The 11,012-nt window shown below is 36.0% G+C and overlaps 1 long non-coding RNA gene and 1 pseudogene across 1 annotated transcript; one reads left to right on the forward strand and one right to left on the reverse strand.

The window, feature by feature from the left end:
- Positions 1-473: 473 nt before the first annotated feature.
- Positions 474-3,036, forward strand: LOC133863317 (probable CCR4-associated factor 1 homolog 7; annotated as a pseudogene).
- Positions 3,037-8,269: 5,233 nt separating this feature from the next.
- LOC133862669 (uncharacterized) lies at positions 8,270-9,558 on the reverse strand. The gene is made up of 3 exons (XR_009899275.1): positions 9,344-9,558; positions 9,106-9,231; positions 8,270-8,376 (listed from the first exon to the last, which is right to left on the reverse strand). It is a non-coding gene; the product is annotated as an uncharacterized LOC133862669 (long non-coding RNA).
- Between the last annotated feature and the right edge of the window lie 1,454 nt (positions 9,559-11,012).

Here is an 11,012-nt window from a genome sequence, read left to right on the forward strand (position 1 = left end):
GAGAAAAACTTTTCTTGTCACTTGTTAAATCACACAGCTATTTGTAACAATTCTAAAACAATGGGATTAAAAATACATTTTTCTTTAACAATTAAAAACAACTTAAAAAAAAAAAAAGGAAAAAAGAGAACAGAGTAGAACCACCCACCATATTTGACCTAAATAGCGCTATCCGTCTCTCATTTTCTTCGTCGCCCTCATCACCCATATATACGGCAAACAAACCCTAGAGAAAAGCCTCAATTCCATGTTCTCTCTAGAATCTACACATCTCAATTACTCGAACGACCCTAATTCCTCTAATTCTTTCAATGCGATTTGTTGCTTAACTTTACGAGTTTGAGAGCACGACATTGATTTTGATCTGCTTGAATACCTGATACAATTCGGTGTGATAAATCGTATGATCTGTTTATGGAATTGGGAAGTCAGCGGGTTCGATCAAAGAACTCTAGGGTTTCATCCGAAGAGGAATGCTGTTGCTACCGAAGAAAGACACGATCCAGATCCATGAGGTGTGGGCTAAGAATTTGGAATCGGAGCTCGCACTGATCTGAGACATCGTCGACGACTTCCCTTAAGTGGCAATAGATACGAAGTTCCCAGGGATCGTTCTACGACTCGTCGGAAACTTCAAATCCAGCCAAGAGTACCACTACCAAACCCTAAAGGACAACATGGACATGCTTAAGCTTATCCAGCTAGGACTCACCTTCTCTGATAAGCACGACAATTTGTTGACATGTAGCACCGGGCAGAGCTTCATCTAGCAGTTCGATTTTCGTGAGTTCGAACCAAACATGACGTCTTCGCCACCAACTCGATCGAGCTCCTTTGGCAAAGTGGCATCAACTTTAAGAAGAACAGCGAGATGGGCGTGGATGCGATGCGTTTCGGGGAGGTCCTAATGGCCTCCGGCGTCGTTTTGAACGACAGCCTCCATTGGGTGACCTTCCACAGCGGGTACGACTTCGGGTACTTGTTGAAGCTGTTGACATGCCAAAATTTGCCGGAGACGCAGACGGGGTTCTTTGATCTGATCAATGTGTATTTTCCAAGAGTTTTTGATATCAAGCACTTGATGAAGTTTTGCAATAGCTTGCACGGTGGGCTGAACAAGTTGGCAGAGTTGTTGGAGGTGGAGCGGATCGGTGTGTATCACCAGGCCGACTCCAATAGTTTGCTCAAGTCGTGTGCCTTTAGGAAGCTGAAGGATAATTTCTTTAGCGGCTCGTTGGACAAGTATGCCGGTGTGTTGTATGGTTTAGGTGTGGAGAGTGCATAGAATACTCATTCCAAAGAGAAAGAGAAAAATTCAAAAGAGATTAATAGAAATAATGTTATTGTTAATTGTATGTTTCATGTTTGTGCCTCATATATCCACATCTGTATTATACTCTTTTTGGCAACAATGTTTCTTAATTCTATGGAAATTTTTTATTTCACTACTTCTTCACAAGTACACAATCGAAGGTGAAGTCGTGAAGATAGGTTTTAGGATGATAAGTTTAATTCTTATAGATTTTTTCAAACTTTGAAAGCAATGCCGTAAAGATGGTTGAGAACACCTTTTGAGTAAAGGAGAGTTTATTTTGCTGGCCAGAGTATGTAATAATTTATTTCAATTCAAGCAGTTGCATTTATTTAAAATCTATAACTTATGGAATATTGAAGCTACGATAGAATAGTATGTCATTCATCACTTGCCTTGCCTTGAATCGGTTTAATGAAGTTGAATCATGCCTCATTTTTATCTGGTTTGAACAATCTCTTACAACTGTTGGTTATATTTGCTTAAAAGACTAGAATTCCAACAGTCTCCTGAAGGCTATGTATTTAGAATCACATAGAAACATTTTTTTGTATCGTTCTTCATTAATGGAAACAAAACACATTCAGAAGAGCAAGAGCCTCATTTTATATGTTTCTGGTTCTACCATAATTCTTTGCATTCTAAGGTACAATACAAACAATCTTAAGAAGAGGTGTGTCATTGTTGTCGATAGGTGTTGTTTGTGCAAACGGAATGTGGAGTTCGTGGATCATCTTCTTCTCCATTATGAGGTGGCTTGTGCTCTATGGAATGCTATATTCAGTCGCTTTGGGATATCCTGGGTTATGCTAATCGAGTAGTTAATTTGTTTGCTTGATGGTGGACGGGTAGTCATTCTTGGAGTGTTGTCGTGTGAAAGATGGTGTCTTCTTGCCTTATGTGGTGCTTGTGGAGGGAATATAATGACATATATTTCGAGAACCAAGAGATGACGTTGGAGGAGCTCATGCCCTTTTTCTTTTACTCTCTTTTTACTTGGACAACTGCGGTTTTTAGCTCCCTTACTAATTAGTTTTAATGATTTTATTGTACTTGTTTCTTTTCTACTTGTGTTTTCTCATGTGCAAGGTTTGCGTCCTTCTGTGCTCTTTGATATGAAAAAGCAGCCTACAAGTTTAGGCAAATGTTTAGCTCTCTCTCTCTCTCTCTCTCTCACACACACACACAATATGAACAATCACTTTCAACCTTTGGGCCTTCTGAGCTCCTCCGTGGAAGTAGTTTTACCTTTTGGTTCATTTGATTTTTGTGAAATCAACCTTGCTATCTGTAACTTACAACTTTCCAAAAAATGGTTTTGAGTTTTGGATACAGTTCATTCAAGTGGTGTTATTGGAAGTTTCCTAGAAATGTTCTAATTTTTCTATATTTTGAGATTTAATTGTTCCATGATCCAACTGATTTCAACAGTTTATTTTTGTTCTTCATTTTCTTATTTACCATTTTAGATTCTCTGTACCCATGTTGCATGGACATGGATGCTCATTTTTCATTAATCACGGGGCACACATAGAGTAGCTCGCTTTCTAGATAGATAGATAGATTGTATTTTTATTTTTAAATAATTTCACATCTAAATCCTTGCAAGATTAAGCACGAATCATCTGATAAGGTTGAGTAGGTATTCTGTACATTAAGCTATAGATAGTTCTCAGCAGTGAGGTGTTGAGCATGGACAGACCACCCACTCAATTTGGAAGTAAAAAGATAACTTTATGAGGTTTTTAAATGAGAGTTGTTTCATTGATTGTGCTTATTACATTTATTTCTATTCACTTTCTGTAAGAAGTTCTTTTGCAAGAGATTTCTTATGTTTTCTTATTGGCTTATTCTTTTGTACAGGATTGTTATACTTTTAACATGTTTTGTTGCCATAAAAGCATTCATGATTGTATCGTACTTGGCTTTAATGAGAGAAGTTAAATGCGTTGAAATAGATTCCATTGGGCCTCACATTATTTTGAGGGAACCTTCCAACTTGTGGATAATGAAATTGATCAGATATTGCCTTACTAATAGCTGTTGATTTTTTCTATTGGATTTCTTGCTATTGTTGTTTAATGACAGTGTTCATTGAGACTTAATGCTTTCTAACCCTTTTTGACATCAAGCATTTTATGAAGTTCTGCGATAGCTTTCTGGATAACTTGAGAGGACCTTTCCCTAGTACAAGAGGACCGTGAAGGACGCACCTCTGGAGTACCAATTATCATGCCCACAAGTGTTTGATAAAAGGACTAGGATCCCCTCAGATTTTTAGAAATCTGAGGAACTCAGATTCTCAAATCTGAGTCGTCCATTAGATCCAAGGGACCAAATGGCAGCCACTTCACTTGCCTTTTTAAACTAAAAGAGAAAATAAAAAAAAAAAATTCAAAATTATTTTAAATCTCAACCATTCCTTAAATCTAATGGCTTAAAAACATGACAGCAATTTTTATTTCCACGAGGCAATCAATTTCATTTTCCCTTCAGCAACTCTTCTTCTTCCTCACTTCATTTTCCTTCCTGCAACTCTTCTTCTTCTTCCTCACTTCCCTTCTCTTCTCTTCTCTTCAAATCGTTGGAGTGGAGGTTCTACTGCAATGTCGTGGCTTCTCCAACACGAGAATAAACTTCACCATCTTGCTTGCGAAGAATCTGGTAAGAATCTCTTCAGTGCCTAATCAAAAAAAGAACTTGCATCAGTTTTTTCTTGCCAGGCCTTCAACGAAAGTGCCGTTCAATTTTTCTGGTTCTTCAAAGAGACTTTTGAAAGACTCTTTAAGATCAAGCAACCATTATTGTGGTTTTGGAATTTGCATTCGTTATTGTAGCTTTGTTGAGCTGAAATTTTGCTGCAGTTGTTTGTTGCATTCGTTTTGTGTTGTTTATAAAGATTTAATCATCCAAAAAAAAAAAAAAAACTGAAAGAGTAGAATAAGAGGTAGAAGAAGAAGCATCAAAGATTTTGCTTCAATTGGAATGAACAACATGTTTGTGTGTGTGTGTGTGTCTATATATATATATATATATATATATATATATATATAGTGAGTGTAAACTGAAACAATATTTACTTAAAAGGAATATGGAGAGAACAATAATCAGCAATAGCCTTAGTGATTCCTGTGACTTGAGATTGTGTGAGGAGTTGCCCTTATACATATTAAATGCTGCATTGTTTATTTTGGAATATTTTAATTTTAATTTTAATTTATTGTTTGTTAATGACAGTGATATACTTTTATGTACAAAAAAAAAAAATGGATATCATTGTGGGAGATTCCTCTCAAAATGTGAATACTCATATAGATTGGACACCTCGAGTTGGTATGGAATTTGATACTGTAGAGGATGCATGGAACCAATAGAAAAATTATGGAAAGCAAATGGGTTTTAGTGTGAGGAAACATTTTCAAAACAAAAGTAAGTTAAATGGAAAAATAACAACAAATGAATTTGTTTGTTGTAAGGAAGGTGTTCGAAGAGTAGACAAGCGAGATCATCATTACATTCGTCATCGAGATGAAATAAGAATTGGTCGTCCTGTACGGTTTTTTATTTCATCAGTACGAGAGATTGAAAAGTACAAGGTTTATGAGTTTGTAGCTGATTATAATCATATTCTACATCTTAAAGAAACTGCTTATATGATGAGGTCGCATCGTAAAATCTTGATTTAGCATGTGCTACTGGCATATTTCCTAAGGCAACCCATGCACTGATGAGTAGGGAGGCTGGTGGTAGGGCAAATCTTGGATATACTAAGCTTGACCAACAAAAAAATCTTTGAACAAGACGGCAAAGGAATTTGATATGTGGTGAAGCGGATAGCTTATTGAAGTACTTTCAAGAACAAATTAATAAAAATCCATCATTCCATTATGCAGTCCAATTAGATGCTGATGAAAAAATTACTAACATTTTTTGAGCTGATGCAATAATGATTGCTGACTATGTTTATTTTGGTGACATAATGACTTTTAATACTACATTCAACACTAATAAAAAATTGAGACCCCTAGCTATTTTTACTGGTTTTAATCACCATAGAGGGGTTGTGATTTTTGGGGCTACACTTCTATATGATGAAATGGTAGAGTCATTCAAATGACTTTTTGAAAGTTTTTTAGATGCACATGCAAGTAAAAAGCCTCAATCGATCTTTACAGGTCAAGATGCTGCAATGGCAAAAGCATTCATTGAAGTGATGCCAGAAACCTGGCATGGATTATGTACTTGGCACATAATGCAAAATGACATCAAGCATTTGGGGAATTTCATGAAAGATGGTTCTCATCTCCTACGAGACTTTAAAGCTTGTATGTTTGAGTATGAAGATGAGGCTGAATTTCAAAATGCTTGGGACGAAATGATTCAACAGTATAATGTCGGATTAGTTAGTTGGTTGGTTGGTATATACAAATTGAAGACAAAATGGGCCAGGTGCCGCATGAAGAATGCATTTACTTTGGGAGTGCGAAGTACTCAACTTAGTGAGAGCTTGAATGGTGACTTGAAAGCTTACTTAAAATCAGACTTGGGAATAGTGAAATTTTTTCAACATTTTGAGCGGGTGGTAGAGCAAAAACGACATAAGAAATTGGAGGCTGAATTTAATGCTCGAGAAAAATTGCCTACATTGGGATTGAAGAATTCCTCTTTGTTGAAGCAAGCAGCACAAACATATACTCCTGTAATATTCAAAAAATTTCATGATGAGTATGACTATGCCTCAGCCACAATAATAAAACATCGCAATGATAGCCAAGCAGTGCATGAATATATTGTTAGAATTTTCAATGAAGGTAGAGAGTATAAAGTAGTTTGTGACCATGTCAATAAGATAATTTTATGTAGTTGCAGGAAGTTTGAAACATTTAGGATTTTATGTTGTCATGCTTTGAAATTTTTTGACTGACTTGATATAAAGATAATTTCTTATACATATATTTTGAAGAAGTGGACAAGAGAAGCAAATAGTGAATATATCTTAAATACTACAATGAGGAATGTGGAAGAGAATATGAATTTAAATGGTACACAACGATATAGAAGATTGTATCCAATGTTAGTGGAATTAGCCACTGAAGCAACTGACAATGAAGATGCATGTGCTTTTGTAAAGAGGATGGTAAAAGAAATGAAATAGGAACTTCAAAATATTAAAAAAGGTTCGAGTGCTGCTCTTGATAATGAAGATCAATTGTTATTGTCAAATGGCAATGAAATTGCAAATCATTGCCAATCCGTTGAGAAATTACTTGAAATAGTCAAAGGGTTTAAGAAGAAGGAAGGTCGGAAGGGTAAAAAACGTGCAAAAGGTTGGGTTGAGAAGCAACCAAATAAGAGAAGAAAAAGTATAGCAAAGGATAGCGTTGGAAAAAAATTCTTACTAGGTAACATTCTAACTCTATAGATTCACATTCATCTCATATTACTTATTAGATTTAATATTATTCGATTATTAAACTTTATTCTTACTCACAGGAAATTAATTGTAGGAATGTTATGCTCTGTTTGTGACTTTTGTTAATGATATTTTATTTTGTTTATTTTATAACAAATTGATCAAGTGCCTTATTGGGTACCAAGGGTAACATTTGAAGAACCATTTCAACATTGATGCGAAACCAGTTTCATTAACTTTCTATCAGTAAATTTACACAATTTCACTCTTCAAAAAAATTAAAATGTTTTTATTTGATTGTTACATGATTGTTGTTATTATATATGGACCGTTTTAACATTCTACCGGTACCCTGACACAATTTTACCATTTTTATGCGATTGTAGTGATTTAATAGGGACCATTTGATAGAAGTTCATTGCCCTTATCTTCTGGAGTATCAAATAATGCGTACAATAATCAGGTAAAAATATATTTCTTTCATACTTGAAAACAATAATACATCTCACTAATGGTTTACAAGTTAAATGATAATATGTTTTTTAGAGAACTAGTGGGTTCAATCTTACACCAACATTCCTTGCTGAAAGCACAAATGAAAATTTGGATCTCAGAAATTTTCTCGGTGAGTAAAAAAATTACTAATTGATTTTTCTTTTTCTTTTGTTTTTGCATTTTCTTATTCATTTGACAAATTAACTTTGATTTTGAAACATGTTCAGGACATTGAACAGTGGTGCAAATTTGAACAGTGGCATTGATTGCGGTTTTTTGTTGGGTTGGTTTTGTGGCAGAAGAACCAGAGTTAGAAGGCTGTTTTCTGGCGAGATTGCCATATTTTGTTTATTATATAGCAAATTGATCAGATGTCTTATTTAGTACCAAGGTTTTTGAGTGTAAATGACAATTTTCATGAGACACTGTGATTAGATGCTTTCTTATTCCGGTTTAATGTTGTTAGCATTGGATATTTGAAGCTTTCTTTCAGCTTAATTTAGAGGGTTATGATGGTTATGTTTTACTCTTATGCCTTTTAGTTTCTTCTATGCTATATTTCGTTTTACTATAAATTTGATGTTCGAGCCGGGATTGTTTTTGTAGGGATGTTATGCTCCAACATTACCAATACGCCAATACTATAGGACATACCGTTGAAGAGGTCTCGGTTGGGTCGGGGATTGTTTGGCAACGAGCTATGCTCCGAAATTTGCGGGGGGTGGTTTGGGAGTGGAGGTGGGTTTTGAAGAGCTGTTGGGGGGCTTGAGGGGTTCGAAAGCTGGGTCGGAATCTGTGGAGGCCGACGGGATTTGAGGCCACGCGAGCCATGGAGATATTCCGTGCAAATGTTGAGTTATAGTGAATGTAGGATCAATTCTGTGCTTTTCAGGCTTATGTTCTCGCTTGCTGCCTTCATATAAAACTGCCCATGACATGCTGATGGATTCAAACAGTTCACAAGAAACAGAACACCACCAGCTGACTTCTTTAAGGTGAAAGAATCATCTACAAGCTCAAATCTGCCCACCACCAGCTGTGGAAGTGTTGCACGCAGAGCATTTAAGGTGAACGGAGCTCCACCACAGGCATTATTAAACCCTCCTAAAATAGGAAAAGAAGTCCTGAGATATCTTCATCTCTATACAAATGAAACCTGAAATAAAATACAAGGAAAACAAGTCATGTAGTAATGATAATAGTTTATCCCCATAATGGCAAGGGAGTGAAATTTTAATCTGATGAAAAAAATAAAGGTGACCATTCTTGCCATAGCTGTATGTGAATGTGAGAAAAAGAGTATTGAACAAATTTCCCTAAAAACAGAGGAAGAACATGATATCACTAAAAGTCTATGTTGTTGACTCCTTAACACCTAGTGAGCAAATCTAGTATCACTATCCAAGTTTTATAATTCCACTCAATTGATATCACTTTACAGACCTTTCAAGCAATCTTTATCAATCTCGTCATTTTTACGGGCTATCACATACGAGCTTTTGCTATTAAAATTGTAATGCACAGAAAAGTGAAAGAAAAAAGCAGAAGTATGCCAACTGATGAGGTTTTCAAAGAAAGACTTAAGAGAGAGATCTAAAGAATCACTAGTATAGAAATGCAATATAGCTTCAACATTCATGGCACCAAAGGCAAAAACTAGTAAGAAAGAACGGAATGAAAATATATAGCCCCTGCAACAGTTGCAACTCTAGCCCAAGTTATCATCAAATAACAAAAAAGGCTCTTCCATTGTCTCATCTATCAGAAACCTAATTAGAATACCCGAAAAGCAGGTAGAAAAAGTAATGAACGTGAAAGAAATCAGCAGATCTGAAATGATAAATACTGAAACCAAAACCCAAAAGTATGAGAAAACCTTATATACCTAGAAGCATCAAGAATGAGAGCGTTCTTGGTTCAGAATGGGAGCCCCAGCCCATAGAGAGAGAGACCTTGTGATTGGGAAAATTCTGCTCAATCCCAGAAAATTCGTTGTAGATCTGGGAAAAATCTAGAAAAACAAAACAACTCACAAACCAAAAATAAATCGAAAACAACAAGGAGAAGCCAGATCTGTGGTCATACTACCAGAGGAAATCAAAAGAAGAAGAAAAAAAAATTACCTCTGTACGGTGGTGGTTCATCCCCAGCGGGCGTGGTGGTTCTTTAGCAAAGTACGGTGGCTGTGGGCTCGCGGCGTACGGTCGTTACTCGGCATCACACGGTGCTTTCCGTCCACGATTTGTCGTCTGTTGGTTGGCTGATCCGTCGACTCGCCTGGATATGATGGATTTTGGGGGGAGGGTGTGGAGGTGAGGGATGAGCTCTGAAGATGAAGATGGGGGGAAATTTTGGGGTTTTGAATTTCGAATTTTTGTACGGTGATTTTGAATTTTTTATTCTATTTTTTTAGTTTAAAAAGGCAAGTGAGGTGGCTGCCATTTGATCCCTTGGATCTAATGGACGACTCCGATTTGAAAATTTGAGTTTCTCATATTTTTAGGATCCGTTTGGGTTTGCGATTTAAAAAAGTGCGATTTAAAATAATGATTTTAAAATGTGCGATTTGAAAAAAGTGATTTTTAAAAACGCAGTTAAGCGTTTGGCAAAATCGCAATTTAGCCTTTAAAATCGCGAATTTACCTTTAAAATTCTGCGTTTTCAAAAAAGCACCATCTTATCTGCGATTTGAAAAAGCAGATTTTCTGCGTTTTCAAATCGCAATTTTTAAAAACACAGTTCCCAAACGATCTATGTTCTGCGATTTAGTTTAAAATCGCACTTATTGTCTACGAAATCGCAATCCCAAACGTACCCTTAGAAATCTAAGAGGATCCCTGCCTGGAGAAAACATATGATTAAGAGGATAGTGTAACAAATTCATAAAATAAGGTATGGTTTTATTGATGAACACAACATAATATTTACTTTCACTTATTGATAAAATGGGAGAATTCCATACATCAGAATCTCTAACAGAATCAACAAAAACTAATTGCTTGATTTCGGCCAATTGACAAGGCTCACATAAGCTAGTTGAAACATGTGAACCATCAACAAAGAGTTGATAACCAGACGAGCAACAGTTTGTGTACATGTGTGGCCAAGACGATTATACCAATTAGTAGACAAAGTAGTTTTGACACCCAAGAATCCAGCATATGAACATATTTTATTGGTGGAAGAGTTGGTGAGATGGATTGGATAAAGACCTCTTTCACTTGGTCCTTGCAAGAGAATTGCATCTGTCCGTTTGCATACCAGAATTGATAACATTTGAGATTATGCAAGCTTATACACGAAAGATCCGGAAGAACGGGGGATCCTTTTGAACAACTCCCACGTTCGACCAAGTAAAAGCCCTTCCTTCCCAACAACAACAATTGATTACCGTCACTGCATGGACGACCATATGGCATGTGAGTTGTGCTCCAAAGCCAGTATTGGACATTACCATATATACCACCAGCATCTTATTAAATTTGTTAAGCATTCAAATGCACAGGGGGCAGGAACGTGATTTTATAAGGATTATGATTCTTTAAAATTATTTGTTCAAATTTGCGAGAATTTATTAAATTCAGACAGATAATTGTGAGAGATCGATCAAATTAAAATTAAGCTACTCAATTACTTATCCGATTAAGTACATTTTATAAGTAATTTTTCATAATCATCTATTTATATTCTTTTAAATTTGATAAATAATTTGAGATGATCCGAATCCGATCGATAGTATTTACTCGATCACTATCAAAACAGCAAGAAAAAGGAAAAAAAATAAGGGGAGTG

Source organism: Alnus glutinosa, chromosome 3, assembly GCF_958979055.1.
Source record: "Alnus glutinosa chromosome 3, dhAlnGlut1.1, whole genome shotgun sequence".
Lineage (NCBI taxonomy): Eukaryota > Viridiplantae > Streptophyta > Magnoliopsida > Fagales > Betulaceae > Alnus > Alnus glutinosa.